This window comes from Coenobita brevimanus, chromosome 103 (genome assembly GCF_032717465.1).
Source record: "Coenobita brevimanus isolate Jiangsu-jjx chromosome 103, ASM3271746v2, whole genome shotgun sequence".
NCBI lineage: Eukaryota > Metazoa > Arthropoda > Malacostraca > Decapoda > Coenobitidae > Coenobita > Coenobita brevimanus.
Genome location: NC_137056.1, coordinates 41,060,805 through 41,081,362, shown reverse-complemented (window position 1 = coordinate 41,081,362; position 20,558 = coordinate 41,060,805). Strand labels below are relative to the sequence as shown.

General features: G+C 42.0%; 1 protein-coding gene across 1 annotated transcript in view; it reads left to right on the top strand.

Moving 5' to 3' along the window:
• Positions 1–5,685: 5,685 nt before the first annotated feature.
• Positions 5,686–20,558, top strand: part of LOC145415706 (uncharacterized) — an 80,090-nt gene continuing 65,217 nt past the window's right edge. The window contains exon 1 of the mRNA XM_080284926.1: positions 5,686–6,032. The gene's annotated coding sequence lies outside the window, so the exon portion shown is untranslated. The remainder of the gene's footprint in view (positions 6,033–20,558) is intronic.

Here is a 20,558-nt window from a genome sequence, read left to right as displayed (position 1 = left end):
TTCAGTTTGATTCAGCCAAGAGTGAGTCACGAGTCCCTGAGAGGATTAGAGAGCAAAAGAGAAGAGTGAAAAAGAGTGAGAAAAGAAAGAAAAAGAGGGAGAAAGGAATGAAAAAGAGCAAAGAGTAAGAGAGGAGGAGGAGGAGGAGGAGGAGGAGGAGGAGGAGGAATCTTGTTGCCGAGGATGATTTGGTTAACGAAGAAAAATGGAAAGAAGAAAGTCGGCCACTGCAAAATTACTTCGTTTAGCAGGGGGGCGCGAATTTGTTTTTATTTTTGCTTTTTTTTTTCCCTGTCTCCGAGTGATTTTATTGACTTTAGTGGATAATTTTTGAACCTGACGGGTTGAATACAGGGTGGTTCAACTACTACGCAACCCGGCTTTCGTGTGCTGCGGGTACGGCTCAGTCAGCTTTACTACAGTCCGTTCACTTCAGCCTGACCCATATTTTCATTCTTTGGCAGCTTATTTCATGTTGCTCAGTGGCAGAGAAAGGCAATACAGTGGCGTCTTTTTCTGTAGCACTTCTTCGTGACTTGCATCATATTCTAGTGTTTATTTCTTGTTGTAACTCAGCATTCAAGATTGGGATGGCAATTTTCGGCCAAGGTAAAGTGCACAGAGTATAGTTTTTGCCCTACATCAGATGTTGGAGATGGATGCCTTCACATGGTGGCACTGATATAACTAAAAGGCTCCACTGCCCAGTTACCCAAACATCCCTCACCAAACGTCCCTCACCACACATCCTTCACCAAACACTCCCCACCAAACATCCCTCACCAAACGTCCCTCACCAAGCGTCCCTCACCAAACATTCCTCACCAAACGTCCCTCACCAAACATCCCTCACCAAACATCCCTCACCAAACGTCCCTCACCAAACATCTCTCACCAAACATCTCTCACCAAACGTCCCTCACCAAACGTCCTTCACCAAACATGAAGGAGCAGTCCCCCCCATAATAATGAAAGAGTGAGAAAGATTTATGAGGAAGGGTAAAGAAAGGATAAATGAGAGTGATAAGGGCAAGCGATAATGAAAACAAGTGAATAGATGATAAAGGCGAAACAGAGGAAGTAGAGTGGGATGAGGAAGAGAAAGAAGGAAGAGGATTGATGAGATGAAAACTTATCACAAGGACGATGAGGAAGAGAAATTTAAAAGTTGGATGACTGAAAAGGGAAATAAAGAAAAAAAAAAAAGAAAGAAGAGCAAGTAGAAGCAGGACGAAAAAGAATAAAAGGGAGAAAAATAATTGGAGAAGAAGAAGAAGAAGATGATGATGATGATGATGATGATGATGATGATGATGATGATGATGGAGGAGGAGGAGAGAAAGAAGGATAGTGTGGAGCAACAGGTGGGAGTGGTGTTAACTAACGAGATGACGACACTGGGTTTGTTCCTCTCATAAGCCACCTCTCTCTCTCTCTCTCTCTCTCTCTCTCTCATTTTTTCTCAGTTTTCTAAGCTCCTCTTCTCTTGCAGTCCACCTTCCACGTTTTAAGAGTAGGGAAGTAATTGAGAGACGTTTGTGTAACCAGGTAGTTGAGTTCCAGGCTATATCAGTGCAACCTCATGAAGGCGTCCCACTCCAGTCCTCCAAGATAAAGTAAAAGAAGAAGGCTATAGGGTTCCCTGAATAAGAAGGACAAAATCACCAGGTAATAAGGACGATACAGGAATCACGGGTTGAATGTGTTCATCTGTTTACCTCTATTACTCCTCCTCCTCCTCCTCTACTTTTCCTCCTCCTCCTCCTCCTCCTCCTCCTCCTACTACTACTACTATTACTACTGCTACTACTACTACTACTACTACTACTACTACACTGGCTTATTTCGACCACTGGATAGCCCATAACTGAAAATTTGTGAGAATAATACCAATAATAACATAGCCGGTATCTCAAGACGGCCGTGAGAATAGTTCCGGCCTTGACATCGAATACTGTTTATCCGAAAAAAAAAAAAAGTTGGTGTTTTTTCAGGGTAGGTCATGATGTAACTGACCAACTTCGAGAACAATAGGTTAAAGATCACAGTCACAAGGCGAGGTCAACTTTGAGCTTGCCATACAACTTTCACTATTGACCTGTTCTGTTCAAACCCTGTTTCGTTTGTCATGATCCGTCCATCAATCTTTCAACCATATATATATATATATATATATTTTACTGAAGAAAGTTTATCGTTTTAGCATGACCGGAATTATTCTCACGGGGCTAGAACCATCCTGAGGTGGAAGTTATAACAGTGATGGCCTTGATAATGAAAAATATATATATATATCCGATTTTAACCAAATTTGGCGAAGGTCTTGCATTTATCTATGGTCCCTTCACCTGAACTTGGCCCAGATACTCGTCATTTTACAGTTTACTGCACGTACCTCAGTGGCAGAAAAAGACAATATTACGACTCTGAATCATTTCCATAGCATTTTTTCGTGACTAGCATCTTTTTTATTGTCAATCTAATTATTAAAGTTCAAACTGGAGAGAAGGCAATTTTTGTCCAAGTTAGCGTAAAAGGGGTATGGCAGATTTTTCTACCCTCTCACTTATCTATCCTCACTCTTCACTAACTTGGATTAAAACTGCTGTCTTTCATTTGCTAACTTGGCCTAAAATTGCTATCTTTCACTCTTGACTCCTAAGCTGTAACATGAGAACAGCACTGGAATATAATGCTAGTCATGAAGAAGTGTCAAGGAAAGGTTGTAGAGCCATAGCAATGACTTTTTCTGGCAATGAGCTACGTAAAATGTGCTGCCAAAGGACGAAATTCTGGGCCAAGTTAAGGTGAAAAGAGTATAGTCAGATAATCGATTTGTTTTTTTTAATTCACAAAACAGCTACCGTACTGTTCTCCTATTCACCCAGTCATCGAATCTAGTTCTTATATCTACCACCACGACAACCACATTAATCTACCCTCTCATTCAGCTAGTCAGGGAGTCGATTCTTCGTTATCTCCATCCACTACCACAACTACTGTCCTTCCATTTACCCAGTCGTCTCTGTCTGCTACGTCTACCCTTTTTCCATCCACTGCCACACCTACCACATTAATCAACCCCCTCACACGATTAGTCAGTGAATCTAGCTCCTATATCAATCCTTTTTTTCCACCCACCACCATACCAAGAAGCTACCACAACTACCACAGCTACCATATATGGTCCCCTCTCCCCACCACACCATCCCAACAGTGCATATGAACCTGAGCACAACAATAGCTGCAAATTGCCCTCTACTTCAACCCCTTCCTCACTAGTTACTCCCCCTCCCATCTCCCCTGTCACCCCCTTCCTTGTTACCATTCCCCGATCCACCACCACAACCTCCCCACTCCTCCCCTGCCAACCTTTTCCATGCCACATCCTCTTCCCTGCCATCCCATTCTCACCATCTATCCTCTTCCACCACCTCATCCCCCTCCCTTCCCCTGTCAACCTCTTCCCTGCCACCTCCCTTTCCCTTCCTCCCCTTCCCCTTCCCTCCCTTCCCCTTCCCTTCCCTTCCCCTGGCGACACTATCTTTCTCCGCATCTAATTGGTCTTTAGTACCGTACCCTGGTCGGTCCCTCGGTCCCTTGTTGCCTCTCTCACTCTCACCATCCTAGGTCAGAACTTGGAACCATCCTGTTATTTGTCCTTTTCGTTCGTTTTCATTATTGTCGTCGTCGTCGTCTTCATGTTCGTCCTCGTCTTCCCCTTAGTCTTAGTCCTCATCTTCATCGTATCTTCGCCGTCTTCGTGTTCGTCTTCACCTTCAACATCATCCTTATCTTCGTTTTTATCGTCATCGTCATCATCATCATCATCATCACCATTATTACCAACATCATCATCATTAGCATTTATTCTATATTTCTGTCATAAATACTTTGATTATAGGATCCAAACACATGAACACACAAACGTAGGAGAACTATTTATCGGCGATCCTGACGAAAATGACACACATCTTGCTCACTCATCATCCCAGCAATTAGCAGAGTGTTATTCGAGTATTATTACTTCTTTGTGTGTGTGTGTGTGTGTGTGTGTGTGTGTGTTTCTTGTTTATGTGAGACTAAGCATGTCACAGTAGTAGTAGTAGTAGTAGTAGTAGTAGTAGTAGTAATAGTAGTAGTAGCAGTTATAACCCCTGGCTTGTCTGAACGTTGAACCCGGTGAAGTGCAGAGTGAAGTTTCCCTTGTACAGTTCACTATCCTCCTTACGGGGATAGGGAGGGAGTTGAGGGATGTTTGTATAGGCAGGCAGCAGAACCACCCAGCCATATCGGTGCCACCACGTGAAGGCGTCCCACTCCAGCATACTGCATGTCATAAATTTGCATTTTACGCCCCCCACTATTCCGTAACTTAAATCACTACTACAGTATCTTCGTCAACCCAACTACATTAGAGTCAGTCTGTTTTCACCTGATAGAACTGGTCCACTCTCACACCTTAAATACTAAACCGTGATTGCATAACACTCAGTCAGCCTTACGACGTATTCATTAATTTCTTTGGTTACTAAACAGATCTTCGCTTCAATCAGACTACACCTGGCCATCAATTAAGCTGAAAGGAGTGAGTTGTCTTAATTCGTTAGTTTCAGTGAGCCATAGTAACTTATATACGGTATTTCTTACATTAAAATTAAATGTATATTGTACTGCCCACTGCTTCATCAGTATGCAAATAAATCCTCAGTGTATATACCCCCACACTCCATTACCTAAGCCTGAATTAATGGTTAAATATGTTGACTCCCAATCGACTGTGATGCCTGACGTACAACATGAGTAACTACACAAACACAACCACACACACACACACACACACACACACACACACACACACACACACACACACACACACACACACACACACACACACAACATAATAAACTGCACAATGTAACTATCAAGGTTCTCACACCTTTTATGTCGAGGACTGATACGGTGTCAATCCTTTTCCATCCCAGTGGACTGCAGGATAAAGTTTGCCTTCTGCAGTCCGGGGAGGGAACACAAGTATGGCCAGGTAGTTGAGTCACCCGGTCATATCAGTGCCACCACGTAAAGGCGTCACTCAACAGGAATGATGATAATGTGAAATAATGTTTAATGTTGGTGTAAAGTAATGAGAAGAGTATTCACAGCTCCATAATACAGCAGAGGAAAAAATAATAGTATGTACTGTAGGTGGGATGAAATGAGAAGCAGGTGTCAGTGGGTGAGGGTAGCAACAACGGGCGTCGCAGCGAGCATTCCTCCCCCATTAATCAAGTTTATCTTCCTGTTTGACGAGGGAAATGATGCTTATCGGTACAGACGTTAGCATCCACGCCACTGCTCATGCGTCCATTTGATTCAGCAGTACGAGGGAGCTAGGGAAGGGAGGAATGGTCGGACAAACAGTGGACTTCAAACGCATTTCACATCTGCTAAAAAGTCATCATCAAAGCTACACTGCCAATCCCCATCATCAACAGACAATCAATATAATAAAATGCACCGTTGAAACTAACTAAAAGTCACGTAATTGCATACATGAACGTGACAGAAACTAGGGAATTTAATCGTACAGGTTGCGACGTTCGGCAGCCAGCGGGACCTTGGCCGTGGCGAGGAGTGAAGAGGCTGGCTTGGGTTGGGTTAGTCTCAGGCAGGAGATGTAAGGAGGAGGACGTCTTGCAATCCGGCCTTCCCTGTTTTTATTCTTGCTGTTAGTTTTTATCATCCGAGCGATCTCAGCATCTGGTGACAACGTTTATATCTCGAAATATCTTGCGAGAACAAAAGCAGTGATTGTCATTCCTTGAAACTGTGAAATATCTATCGTTGCAAAAAGTAGTAGCCTATCTCGTGCTGAGGCAGTGAAGAAAGAATTTGTAACTAGTTCTGAGAAGATAGTGGAATACTCTGTCAGGAATTAGCAGCTATCCGAGCACTGTTGGACGCTGGATTATGTTTGATCGTGTGTGAAGGGGACGGGGCCTTGCAGGGAAGCACGTGACCACAAGGAGGGGGTAAGTTACTCATCACTTTTTCCTCCTGACCACATCCGGGTACGAAGTATTTGGCACATGTTCATCGGATTCGCTTTAAAATTAGTGACAAGTCGGGTGAGAGAGTAGAGCCAGTGTTGCTACGTGTCTGATACATCCACTGCTTTGTAGCCTAAACAGTACTCGTGAAATAAATAATAAAAAATAATCGCGGTTAGAAATATTTGCGGGTTGTGCGAACGTAGCCCCTTCAGTGCGGTGACATCTTTTTCACTTTATTCTCTCTATCCAGACGGTTTTATCAGCCACGGAGGGTCTTTAAGAACTGGGGGGGTTAGACGTAGCTTTCATTAACCCTTTAAATATGCGACCATTCCTAATCTGAAAAAAAAAAAAATCGCCAGGAAGTCACAGGAATAAAGTAAAAAAAAAAAAGTCACTTAATTCAGGGGATATGTTTTTTTTTTGTTTTTTTTAAGTTAACTAAAGTCACAGCCTACTGAGCATAATTTAAGACTGACAACCTACTGAGCATAATTTAAGACTGACAACCTACTGAGCATAATTTAAGACTGATAACCTACTGAGCATAATTTAAGACTGACAACCTACTGAGCATAATTTAAGACTGACAACCTACTGAGCATAATTTAAGACTGACAACCTACTGAGCATAATTTAAGACTGATAACCTACTGAGCACAATTTAAGACTGACAACCTACTGAGCATAATTTAAGACTGACAACCTACTGAGCACAATTTAAGACTGACAACCTACTGAGCATAATTTAAGACTGACTCTACTACTGGGTCAAGGAGTACCGGTACCCAAGTGACTGCAAGACAAGTTTGTGTTTGTGGGGTCAGGCCTGTTACATCAGTTGAGTAAGGCCATGGTATTGTGTGAGTACTGTGCCATATGGAGGAGTCTGCACATGGAGACACCCATTTGTTTTCTTTTTCTTTCTTTTCTTTATTTCTTTCCTTTTTTTTTTTTTTTTGGGGGGGGGGGCCAGTTTTGTATCCTTGATATTATAAGACACTGAAAGCCAACAAACATCTCAAGCGTTGGTTACAGCTTATTATTATTGTCTAATATTTCAATGAAGCCAAAGAGTTTGTACATGCAGAGTACGGTTTTCACGAGTTAGGATTGCTTTAAGACAAGGACTCGAACGTGATTGGTGAAAGTGAAAGTTGCATAATGCGATGTTCTTAGGATCCGGTATAGCCTCCTTCAAGACACTCACACATACAAGTGTTTTTGAAGGATTTTCAGGGTTACAGCTGAAGTTTCATGTACAGAGGTAATCAGGGACTACGGCAGAATCTTGCAACGTCGATTATCTTGTCATACAGCGAAGTACCGATCAAGTAACAAACTCTACGGTTGATGCACATACGATAACACTGTTGATAAGGGAAACCTGTTTTCTCAGTTGGCTAGATATATTAGTCCCAGTTTTTCTTGTTCTTACACTTGAACATACTTTGTGTTGTTCTTATGCATGGTACCAGTTTTTGTGTACAATTACCCAACCAACTTATGAAATTAAAAACAATGAACGTATACAGCAACACCCTAGATTTCTAGTACTGTAGTTGCAAAGAGAAGCTAAGATTATTTTTTGTCATCCTGCGTTCTCTGTTGAAAATTTAGATCGTATTTGTAGGAACTAGATCCGATAAACCACTTCACCACGAGAACGTCTTTTATATCTTATTAGTGATGTATTAAGAAGACTGCAATATGTAAAGACTGAACAGCAAGGAAAATGAAGTACAGCAATAATTAACCCCTTCCCGAAAAGGATGATCTAAGAGGAATTAAATTATCTATCTACAGCCAGACAACTTAGTCCCGTAAGGTGTGGCCACAAACAAATCGCCTCTACGTCGCCCTGTCCCCTGCCATTTCGCTGCCTTCCCCCCAGCTCACCATAAATCATCTGGGACCTGCAAAAATGAAATATAAAAATCCCCGAACTAAAGGGAATAAAAAAAGAAAAGAAAAACAGCTAAAAGGGTTGTCATTGTGCTGATGGGCGTTGGTTCCCTAGCGTCTGGAAGAGTGGCAGGTGTGTGTGTGTGTGTGTGTGTGTGTGTGTGTGTGTGTGTGTGTGTGTGTGTGTGTGTGTGTGTGTGTGTGGCGGATGACGGACAGAAAGTGTGTGTGTAGGGAAGAAATTTTTTAAAGGGTGTATTGTGGATGGGTTAGTGTGTGTGTGTGTGTGTGTGTGTGTGTGTGTGTGTGTGTGTGTGGCGGATGACGGACGGAAAGTGTGTGTGTAGGGAAGAAATTTTTTAAAGTGTGTGTGTGTGTGTGTGTGTGTGTGTGTGTGTGTGTGTGTGTGTGTGTGTGTTTAGGTAGTGTGTAGGGCTGTAAATATGGATGTTAGTATGAGACTGTTTCCTGTTCGTGTGTGGGCAATGGTTGTATGGAGGGAGATTTACCTATAGTGTGTTATGGATTTTTTTTTTCTTTTTTTTTTGTGTGTATATACTTGGATGAGGTAATGTGGTGTTTTTATTATTATTATTATTTTTTTTTTTTTGGCTTCCAGGATGGGGAAATTTGTACTTTATGCCGATCAAAAAAATTTAGAAGTGTGTTTAGTGGAATGTTGGGAATGACTGTTTTTTTTTTTTTTTTTTCTGAGGGGGGGGTGTTGTCAACAGGTATGGGGTAGCTAATGTGATGTGTGGAGGGAACATTTTTTTGTTTTTTATGTAGCTTATAATGTGATGGGGTAGGGTGTAGGAGAGATTTTTGGAGGGGAAATTGTTTTGTTTTTTATGTAGCTTATAATGTGATGGGGTAGGGTGTAGGAGAGATTTTTGAAGTGTTTTCTGTAGTTAGATGAGGTGTGTTTGTCTGTGTACGGTATGTTTGTTAGAGTTAGGGTGTTTTTCCATTCGTGTGTATTTATAGAAGTAGCTGTGTGTGGACTATCCTGTACCCTATTTTCATTCTCTCCAATAAGGCAGGTTTCTGACGTTTGGTGTGTACCTTTGGGGAAATTTATGTGGGTGTTTAGTGAATTGGGTAATGTGTGTGTGTGTGTGTGTGTGTGTGTGTGTGTGTGTGTGTGTGTGTGTGTGTGTGTGTGTGTGTGTGTGTGAATGTTAAAGTTTAATTTACGATTATGCTAGTCTTAGAGGTGTCATTTCAGTTATTTTATAGTTAGACGTAAAGATGTTTATATCTATTAGGCAACAGTATGAGACTTTTTTATGCATAGTGGGTTGAGGTAATACACAGGACTACGGTAGAGCTATAGTATGTGTGGATGTTACAATGGAGTCCAATTTTAGCTACGTTACTGCTCAATCTAGATGTTTGTATTCCCATTTAGCAGTTTTTGCTTACCATACTTCTTAGTATTTTCAGTAGTTTTGTGCATAAACGAGTTACACTTGATGAGAGCAAGTGTAGTGACCTTTGTGAGTGTTTTTGCTCCTCTAGTTAGTATGGGGGTATATATTTATTAGTTCGTGTGGATTTAGTGGTGGCTTTCTATGGAATGGGCCGTGTATTTTTAGCCACCCCCCTTCAGTAACTTAACCCTTTTAGTACAGTATTATCCTAATCATCGTTATCGTAACCCTATCATCGTTCATAATTATCGTTACCTTCACCCTGCTTCCCACTGATAACGTGAGGTGGGAAAGACTCTCAAATATACCGGTACGAACAGGAAAGCACGAAGAAGAAGAGTCAGCAGAGTGCCTAGTGAAGTTGTTCATAAAGTTCTGGCAGTAATTTGAAACAGCAGATAGTAGTTACAGTCCATTTCATGAAACGAACACCCAGGCCACACAGTCAGTAAACATCTAAACCTCACCTCATCCGAAGCATCGTCTTGTCACTTTTTATTTTTATTTTTCCCCTGTGAAGACACCCACCGAACATTGGTATTTCCTTTGCGTCGTAACGAAAATACTGGACATAATTTGTTACCTTTCAGGCTGATGGATATCATAAGCTAAGTTACAGCCAGAATGGATAAATGCGGACAGAACAGGATGACATAAGAAGGGTTACGGTACGGTATATGCTTTGAAATAGTAGCCTTACAAAATCTGCGCTGCAATACTCTGAATTAACACAAATTAGCCACTGAGTAACCTCACTGCTGTTTGCAGCATGGATAGGCCAGTTCACGAAAAGAGTAATCTCTGGTTATAAAATTTCCTTAGAAGTCATCAAAGTTTTCTAGGCTTGCATAAAATATTACAGTGTAGGAACAGTACCGGTATAAACCTTAACAAAAAAAAAAAAAAAGTCTCTGTAATATAACCGATTATCACAAGCCATTTTCTCATATAAGTACCGCAACAGACGGTTCTGTAAACTTAAGTAATCGTCTCTGTGGAAACACCAGTCATCATTCTTAACCAGTGGTCATTACCCCACTGACCCATCCTCGGTGTGTTATCAAGTGGCCAGCCACCCAAGCAGTAATGAGAGGCTGTTAGTGGAACCAGGGGCAGGACTCAAACTTACAATCAGTCGTAAGTGGGATTTGTTTTTCTAGGAAGAATAAGAAGAGTTTAATATCCCCCTGTGTCTTCAAAACAGGTTTTAGCTAACACAAACACATTATCGTAGGTTATAACTGCTTTCTGCTGGACGCCCAAGGAAAGCAGAGTGCAAAATATTCCCCCGTAGTCTACTTTTTCCTACAAACGCAAATGTAAGGTATTTAGAGTAGTTTCAACCCCACGTTCATCTAAATGTGAACCCACTAGACTGATGCCTGAAGTTATCATTATCCTGCACACGACCATCTTCCTTTAGGGGTATAGGGAGTGAGCTGGGAGACGTTTGTATAACCAGGCAGTGGAGCCACCTGGTTATATCTGTGCTACCACGTGAAGGCTCCCTCTCCGGCACCCAAATATAAGTTACGACAATGAATCGATCGTAAATATATCTGAGAATACCACCCTTGGGAAAGAGGATGTTCGGTACACATTAACTGGTGGTTAGTGACGCAGTGTGTTAAATTACCCGTTTGTGTATTTAAAGTACCTGTAATGACCGCGTGGAATATCATTAACCTCCAACACCCTCACCCCCTCACCCACATAAAAAGTACCCTAATGATAGTCTCTTCACTCCGTAATTGCCCTAATGTGGTAATAGATCTCACACTTTGGCAATAACTCAAGGTTCGGGATTATAATTATCAACGGTTTGGCCTGACAGAGTGGGTGGCTTGTGATTGATGTTACCGCTATGATTGAAATATAATGTTATGTTGAATGTAAAATTACTGGCTCTTTTATTCTTACGATAATGTATATGGTGTAGGACTGACATGCGATGCTATGTTAAATGTACCGGAAAAATGATTGGCTATGTTAGGTGTAAGGTTATGTGTATATGTTTGCCTAAAAGCTGACCAAAAAAACCCAGGGAATCGTGTGGAGGGATGAAGTTGCTAAAAGGTGTAAGCACAGTTTGGAGGAGGTTAATAGGCATCACTATACATCAAAGTGAAGGAGATTTAGAGAGACCTTTTGTCGTGTGGTGGACTGACACAGGCTGGAAATGATGATGATGGTGATTATGATGATGATGATCTAGCCTATAGCCTCTTCCATTAAGAAGGCATTCCTTTTATCCCGGTATCACATTTTAGCATCCATTATACACTGCCATATTCAATAGCCTAATTATTGTACGCTAGGAGTTAAAAAGCCTGGATCAGTGTGCCAAGCTTTGTATTAGACATACTGGTATAGCTCACACATGCCACCTACCTCCATGTACAGCTTTCCATCTTTCCTCAACCATTTTCCTTTCGTAGGCCCATCCACTCCGATTATACTCATACCGTACAGCTTTTTTTTTTTTTTTACACAATAGCCTATATATGGGTAGTTGTGATCAACTGTCACCATAATGCAATTACACTGTACCATCACAACCTCGATTAATACTATTACGGTACTCTAGGATACTATTTAGATCATTCTTAACACGGCATACCACACAGTATGGCCTTTTTAGTTCACCTTCACTGCTAAGTATTCGTTAGTCCAAACCAGATGTACAACTGTGTCAATTTACATACGGTACATGGTATACCCGGTACCTGTATCACACGCTTTGCATTGCCTACGGTACCGGTACTTTCACGTATGGACTGTCATTTCAACCCATGTAGGCTAATACCTGTACAATATATCCACTCAGATATAGCTACATTGTAAATCAGAGGGGCATGGCTTTGGATGGTTTAAATGTTTTTGTGTAGAACATTAACTTACAACAACTGAGGGACTGAATGTGGGCACTTGTGACAGCTGTGTATCGAATGTGGGTGAATGTCGTTTTTCTCGCCTGTTTTCGAGAACCACCCCGTCGGAGCAAGTACTTTATAACAGAGACCATGAATCAGGCTAAGAAAAAAGAATGAAAAAGATAAGCACTTCCACCACGGTATATCATACAGAAATAGGCCTACCGGTAGTTCATATCCTTCTCTGGCTGCCACATGTTCACCATTTTCGCATCCAGTTACGGTGTTGCAGCTACTTCCACCACCCATACCGGTACATGAAATTTCATCTCACATTTTACCATCTTATCACATGTTACCATCTCGCTGCATCTTAGCGTCTTAACAGTATCTCACCATCTATTCTTTCCATCTTACCACATCTTAGTGTCTTCACTATACATTTCACCACGTTATCTTTTATCATATATTACCATCTTAACTACATCTCACTATCTTGCTACATCCTACTGCATCTCACCATCTCACCACATCTTCCAGCATCTTACCATCTTACCACATCTTGCCATGCTACAGCTTGCCGGATCTAGCCTCTTACCGCATCCTTTCATCTTACCACATCTTAACAGCATCTTGCCCCATCTGCCCTCCATATATCTCAACACACACCTGTCACAACACAGCACCACAACCACCACCACGACTGCCACACCGCATGTGACACTATCCATCGCTCCACATACCACACCATCAGCGTCTACCCCACACGCGTCACACCCTTATCTTTAGCCACGTACAGCCCTCCCTCACCTGTGTCTGACATGGAGCTCTCCCTCACCTGTGTGTGTACCTGCTGCTGACCACTGGAAATTTTTGTGTTCCGTCCACAGATTATTTTACCCAGACTCAAGCGCTCCTCGCATAATTAAAAAAAAAAAAAAAAAAAAAAAAAAAGAGGTTGCATAAAAGCACGCGCACACACACGAAAAGTGGCTATTGTTGCACACACACACACACACACACACACACACACACACACCTCTAAACCTTCACCCTCAGATCTTTATCGGACACCTACACTGGTTTTCACCCCCACCTTACGTCTTCCCTTCGACTCTTCGTACCACACTATCGGTTGAGAGTTCGCAACACATCTTCCTTTAGAGATTTATTTTATATATGTCTTAAAAATCCCTCGTATGCGTATTATACCATTCTTATGTATATATATTTTCCGTAAGAGGATATTAACGCCTTCACACCGATGGCGCGTTGTCCATTTTGTCCTTGCTCTCCCCAGACGATTTTAAGGACTTTTCAAACTGGAAGGGTTAGATAATACTCTTCACTAGCCTGTTCAGTACTAGAGGTCTTTCTTAAGTTGCCTGAAAATCGTCTGCTCATTAGCCAGAATATAAAAAATACAGGTGATCGGACTGAAGGGTTTAATAATCAGGCTCTGTCGTTGAGGCAAAACTATTGTGAAATCTTAGCGAACGAAATGGGGTCTTATTTTTAGTTTTCTTCATTCTGTTTCTCGCCATACTTTTTACTCTCCCATACTCCCATAAGGCTAGCCCAGCTTCACATTCACACCATCATCGACACTCTCACTTCCACACACACTTCTCGTATCCCCTCATTCTAATATCTCACTTGATCTTTTTGCTCTTCACTGTCACACCCTCAACCTCTCACCCTCGCTTTCACGCCCTAACTCTCACTTTTACACCGTCTTTCGCTCATACTGTCACTGGCATATTTACCTCCACACTCCCTTCTCGTTCTCACCTCAACACTTAATATTTTTATGTGCACTCAGCCTCACCACCACCTCGTCGTGCTTGCTACACCCTTGTTCATGTATACTCTCCAACACTTCATATACGGTACTTTCGTACGCTTTCGTAAATTTGCTACGCTTTCTCACGCAATTTTTTAGACTATACAAATGCCCTCGCCACCTCTTCATTCATGTTACATCCTCATTAATAGGCTATATATAATTTTCGTATACTTTCTTACCTGTACACTTTATATACTCTCTTAAAGTTTACATACACTTTCGTACACCTCATAGCCTACACTTTCTCACACCCCGTATACACCATCTTACACCTTCTCACACCCCATATACACTGTCTTACACCCTCTTACACCCCATATACACTTTCTTACACCCCATGTACATTGTCTTACATTTTCTTACACCCAATATACAGTCTTACATCCTCTTACACCCCAGATACACTGTCTTACACTTCTTACATCCCACATACTGTCTTACACCTTCTTACATCCCATATACACTGTCTTACACCTTCTTACATCCCATATACACTGTCTTACACCTTCTTACACCCCATATACACTATCATACACCTTCTTACACCCCATATACACTATCTCACACTATATTTTTGGAGTACTCAGATAAGCCTACCCTCCCCACCACGTCTTACATGTTACACCCTCGTTCATATACCTTGCATACACTTTCCTACACAGGTCATCCCCAGTCCCTTGTAACTTTCACTCTCAACCCTGACTTTAGATATTGTTCTCTCTCTCTCTCTCTCTCTCTCTGTACTGGACGTTATTATGCTCGAATAGTCCTATACTATTTATTTCATTCATAAACATAGACTGAATAAAGTTCCATACAACAGAATATCATGGTTTCATTTGCAGAAAAACAAGTCACGAAGAAGTGCTATCGACCCTCTCTGACGAAAATAGTACTTTCTGGACCGCCCTCCTGGTGGCAATGGAGGCTTCGTAGCGCGTCTCCTTCCGCGATTTATTTTTTTTTTACACTGCACCACAACATTCTTTTGTATATTTATTTATGTCATTTTAATATAGACATAATTTGCATCACTATCATACAAGAAGATGCATAAAAAAATAAATCGCCGTAGAAAAGTTGTCACGAGGTCCCCAAAACCACTGAAAATACGAGTCTCAAGTCTACACACTTGGTTTCACATCCTTTTACATTATTCTTTTTCGCACAGCCCCACATTCAGGATTTCCTTCCACTTACATTCCCACACAGGCACTTCCAATGTTTATGCCACTATCATTACCAAACACGTGTCCCTGTGTGTGTTTTCACACACACACACACACACACACACATATCCGTCTTTTGGGAGGTAGGTAGAGAGTGAAGGGACGTTTGTATATCCAGGCAGTGGAGCTGCCTGGTTATATCGGTACCACCACGTGAAGGCCCCCCCCCCCTCTCTCTCTGAAGGAATTACAGAGGAGGAATTACTGCTGCGTCGGGAGGGAAGGCGGATGCGGAGGGAGGGTCAGACGGAAGACAGGTAAAACACGGGGAGCGATTATTTATAGACGGGATGAAGGCGGAAGTTACCTGACGCCTGACGAAGGGTAGACGGGGTGTTGTTGGGAGGGGATGCTTGATGGAGAGAGAGAGAGAGAGAGAGAGCGGAAATTCATTTGTTTGACTACGCAGTGAAGTTTCGGCCAATCCAACGAAAGATGCCAAGTGTAGGACAGAAGCGTAGCGTACAGTCGATCAAAAAAGTATCGATGCAATCTTCACGAGAAAGAACCTACCACAGACGATGGCTGCTGCAAAATCCCAGATGATTCTTCCATACAGCACGTTAATTTACTTGTTACTAATGCCTTTTGTAGTATATTGCTTGCTTGACATTTCTTAGTAGGAACTGTTAAATTATACACATTCAGCTGGTAATACATTAATCACTTCAGAACATCACGAGCAGATCATTTGGGACATCGTCGGAGTCCTCCTGCGCGATACTTATTTTGGTCGATTGTAGTCTTAAACCTACGCTGGGATCAGACTGCCACGGGTAGGTTAGGTTAGGGTCAGTGAAATTTGGTTTATGTACGGCCTGCGAATAGCCCCTTGAAGGACACAGGCTTTTATAAGGACTGAAAAATGTTAGGGTTAAGGAAAAAGGCTGCCAGAGTTAACCACTGGTGCAAAGGTTAGGGTCAGAGGATGCCAGTGTTGGGCCGACGGATGGCAGTATCTGAACCCTATCAACAAAGGATGTTAAGTGTGAGCATTTGTCCTGTTGGTTATGTTAATATTTTGTGCACATATCCTGCGAGCGTTTAGTGTTCATTTCTCTTGTAATTTGTCGCGGATCCAACTCAGCTGATGCTTTGTCGGTGTTATGGTTTGTAACATGGCACATGAAATTTAAAACCTGAAGTTGAATATGGTGCATGTTTCCTGGGCGCCAAATCCAAGAATTATATGGTCAAAGGCTCCATGTCTCCTAAGCAGGGGAGGGTGGGGGGGTAAGGTATAAATTTCTGCACCATTTTTCTTTTTCAACATACGAAAAAGTTAACCTATCATGTGAAATTTTGCATATAGCTAGGTAGCAGATGCAAAGACGATTCAATTCATGCAAAGTGGAGCAAATTAGAGTGCCGAATCCACGTTCCATTTTCTCCTTAGTTTAGCTGTGTTTACTTCTAATTACCGGTATTATTCTCCAGTTTTCTTACTTCCAGCCTAGTCATTCCTACACCTCATTATTCCCCTTCTGACCTGTGATAAAGATAATCCACAATATTTACCTAGTTATTGCAGTCTCAGCTCTTTAATGTACCCAGCTAACCAATCCTAACGAGCCCATTTACGATATCAGTTGCACAGGTGGTTACGGGTCTTGTTACCTAATGACCTCTGTGGTGCGGGTGTCGATGGTGATTTGCGATACTGCTTTATCTTCCTCACTGGGGAGGGTTTGGGTGTTAGGCAGAGCAAGATTAATAGTCAGGGTCATGCAAGATGGTTGAGGGTGTGTGGAGGGATGCGTTGTTGGGTAGTATGGGTGTGTTGAAAGATGGGATGGGTTTTGTGTGTGTGTGTGTGTGTGTGTGTGTGTGTGTGTGTGTGTGTGTGTGTGTGTGTGTGTGTGTGTGTGTGTGTGTGTGTGTGTGTGTGTGTGTGTGTGTGGAGAAGGATGAATGAGTTTTTTATGTGTATGCAGTGGGATGGGTTGGGTTTTATGGTGTGTGTACAGTGATTTGATGGGTTCTGGGTGTGTAAAGGGATGAATAGGGTTTAATGGGTGTGTGTGTGTAGGGGGATGGGATGGTTTTTATGGAAGTGTAGGACAAATGCAGCTGTTAAGTTTTATGGCTGTGTGTAGAGGTGTGTGTGTGTGTGTGTGTGTGTGTGTGTGTGTGTGTGTGTGTGTGTGTGTGTGTGTGTGTGTGTGTGTGTGTGTGTGTGTGTGTGTGTGTGTGTGTGTGTGTGTGTGTGTGCGTGTGCGCGCGCGTGCCTGAGTGTGTGCGTGCGTAGGAAGACAAATTCGATAGTACTGATGTACAATTTCGTAATGTTTACCAGCCAGAAAATTTTGAATGGCGAGTGAGTACAATGTCGTATATTATCATCCATTCTGAAAAACGTGGCCGAAAAGAGATAAATTAGCAGGATAAAATGTAGGCTAATATCCGTGGTGTTTTTGCTGTGTTTGTATATTATTTAAACTTAAAATTCTTTATTGTATAAGAGTAAGGTTGCGTGTTGCTGTGTGCTTGAATTTTGAGGTACATTACCGAGTTGTGAGGTAATGCGGTGTGGGCCGAGCTGGTGTGGGTGTGAGTGTGGGTGTGGGTATGATGTCAGTAAATGGAGAATGTGAATGTGGTCGTATGGATGTGATGTGGGTGTAGGTGTGACGTTTTTATGCAGGCAAGCATGTGGTGCTGTGGGTGTGGGGTGAGTGGGAATGGGAGTGTGAATGACTGTGACGTAAGTATGTGGAGGTTATGAATGTGTTTGTTTGGGTAAAGATGTGGATGTGGGTGTTGCATTACATATACCGCTATGTCAGGCGTGGATGTGATGGTGTGGGTGTGACGTTAGTATGTGACGAGTGTGGTTGAGTAAATGCAAGAATTGAGGTCTGGTGTAGGTGTAAAGATTATCGAATACTGAGATGGTATTTAGCGTGGTAGGCTTGTGTGTTGTATATCGTTCAGCTTAACATGTAGGATATTTTCGTCCTTTTAAAACATCTCCTTAGCTCTGTGGTAAATGTAGACAACATTACGGATAGCCTGTACATCCTTTCCTCAGCACTTATTCGTGACCAGCATCATATTCTAGTGTTACTCTCCTGTTATTAGTACAGCATTCAAGATGGAAAGATGGCAATTTTAGGCCAAGGCAAAGTGGAAAGAGTCTTGTTGTCGGGGCAATTTATGTTACTTGATTGGGTGTTAGTGTGATGATTGGTGTGGCATAGACTTAAACTACGTGGTGGTGTAATTTGTAGCTTTCCCTATGTGGGGCTGAACAGATACTTGGTGTGGTATAAGCTAGATGTTAGTGTGGTGTACTGGTAGGCTATTTGTGGAAGTAAATGAGTGCTGGTGTGGTGTAGGTTAGATGTTGGTGTAGTGTACATGTGTATGTGTGTATGGAAGTAACTTAGCGTTGGTGTTGTGTAGGTTAGATGCTGGTGTGGTGTAGGCTGTATGTAGGGGAGGCTCTTTTGGTTTGATATTGAGTAGGTGTTTGCGTGGTTTGTGTTTGGAGATGACTGTGTGTTGATAAGATGGATGATGTGGTATAGGGTGGGTGTTGGTACAGAGTTGGTGTGGAGGTAACTCAGTAGGCCTATTTGTAAGATAGACTTGGTTGGTGTGGTGTTGGCCGGGTGTTGGTGTGGTGTGGAATAGGTGTAGCCAGTAGAGTGGACGTGTAAGTGGTCTGTTTGAAGGCGTTAGTGTGGATTGTTCGTTGAAACAGTAGGGGCATATCCAGGATTGTATGGGGGGAGTTCCAGAAGAATGTTGAGAAGAATGGAAGGAGAGGGGGTAAAAAAAAAAAAAATGAAAAGAAAAGAAAAACAGCAGTGTTATGATTCTGCAGGGGACCATCTCGATTTTCACCCCCACCAAGGAGTAATTGTGTGTGTGTGTGTGTGTGTGTGTGTGTGTGTGTGTGTGTGTGTGTGTGTGTGTGTGTGTGTGTGTGTGTGTGTGTGTGTGTGTGTGTGTGTGTGTGTGTGCGCGCGCGCTACAAACATCATGAACAACTGTAGGATGGAACGACTGAAGACCATCACAGGGACAGGCGTTGAAAGCTCTAGCGAAGGTGGTCAAAGTTCAAGGTCAAAGTCATGAAAAACGTGAAGGGCACGATGCTACTGACTTGCTGGAGGTAAAGGCTCTCTGCGTGCACTTTTTCTTAAATAAGTGGAATGATATAGCCTACTGCCAGAGAAGCGTATTCCAAAAAACAGTAGGCCTATTCAGCAAACTGAGGTTAAAGTTGACGATAAAGTTCACCACGAATTTCATACATAATCGTACATTATAGTACATCAATTTCAAGTTCTAATCAAGATTTATTCATTTAATGAAAAAAAAAAATCCACCCTACCTTCCTAGACCTTATGAAATTATTACTAACTGGAACAATAATGTGATCAAAAACATTACTACCTTTAGTACAACAACCTGTAAAAATCTGAGTCTGCTATAAAGTCTAGTTAATTTGTAACTGAAATATATTTTTTAATAGTGATTTGGTAAATTACCAAACGGATGTGGCCTTGACATGAGTCTTTCACAGGTTACTTATTATTCCTGGATTACCACAGCTACTGGGGATTTTTATAAACCAACTCTGAAAGCTACAAATGAGGACTTAGAATGCGTGCAGATTTTGCCGACGTCTGCCAACTGACAGGCCATATTTAATGTTCCTCATGCGCATTTTTAAATTTGAAAGCTGGATGTTTAATGCAAGCGAGGTTTAGTTGGATTAGGCTAGGTTTGGTTTGGTTAGGTTAGGTTTGACTGTCATTAAGTTTCCCATTGCTTTGACACGGAATACACTTACGTGTCCAGTTGAAGTGATAGTTGGTAAACAACGCGGCCATAGACGACTGAACGCGGCCAGCTGATGACATCGTCGGTAAACATAGCCTGGCCGCTTCCTTAAATACCCCAAAATAGGTATGTTTTGTCTTTTTCATATCACCTCTTGCACTCAATGTAACAGTTAACTATTTGTTTTGCTTATAATAACCAATATTACCTCGAGATCGTACGTTTGTTATAATGTAGGTGGAATCGTCGCGCCCGTTTGGTAAACAATTACCAATTTTATTTTTGTTAATATGGTAATGATGACGTATAATATCAATAAGGAATCAATTAAATTTATATAATATGAATACTCACCAAACTCTAGGAGCCAGTAGTGCTTGAATGGACTGACGGGTGGGAGTTAATAGTCGAGGCTCCAAGTCAGA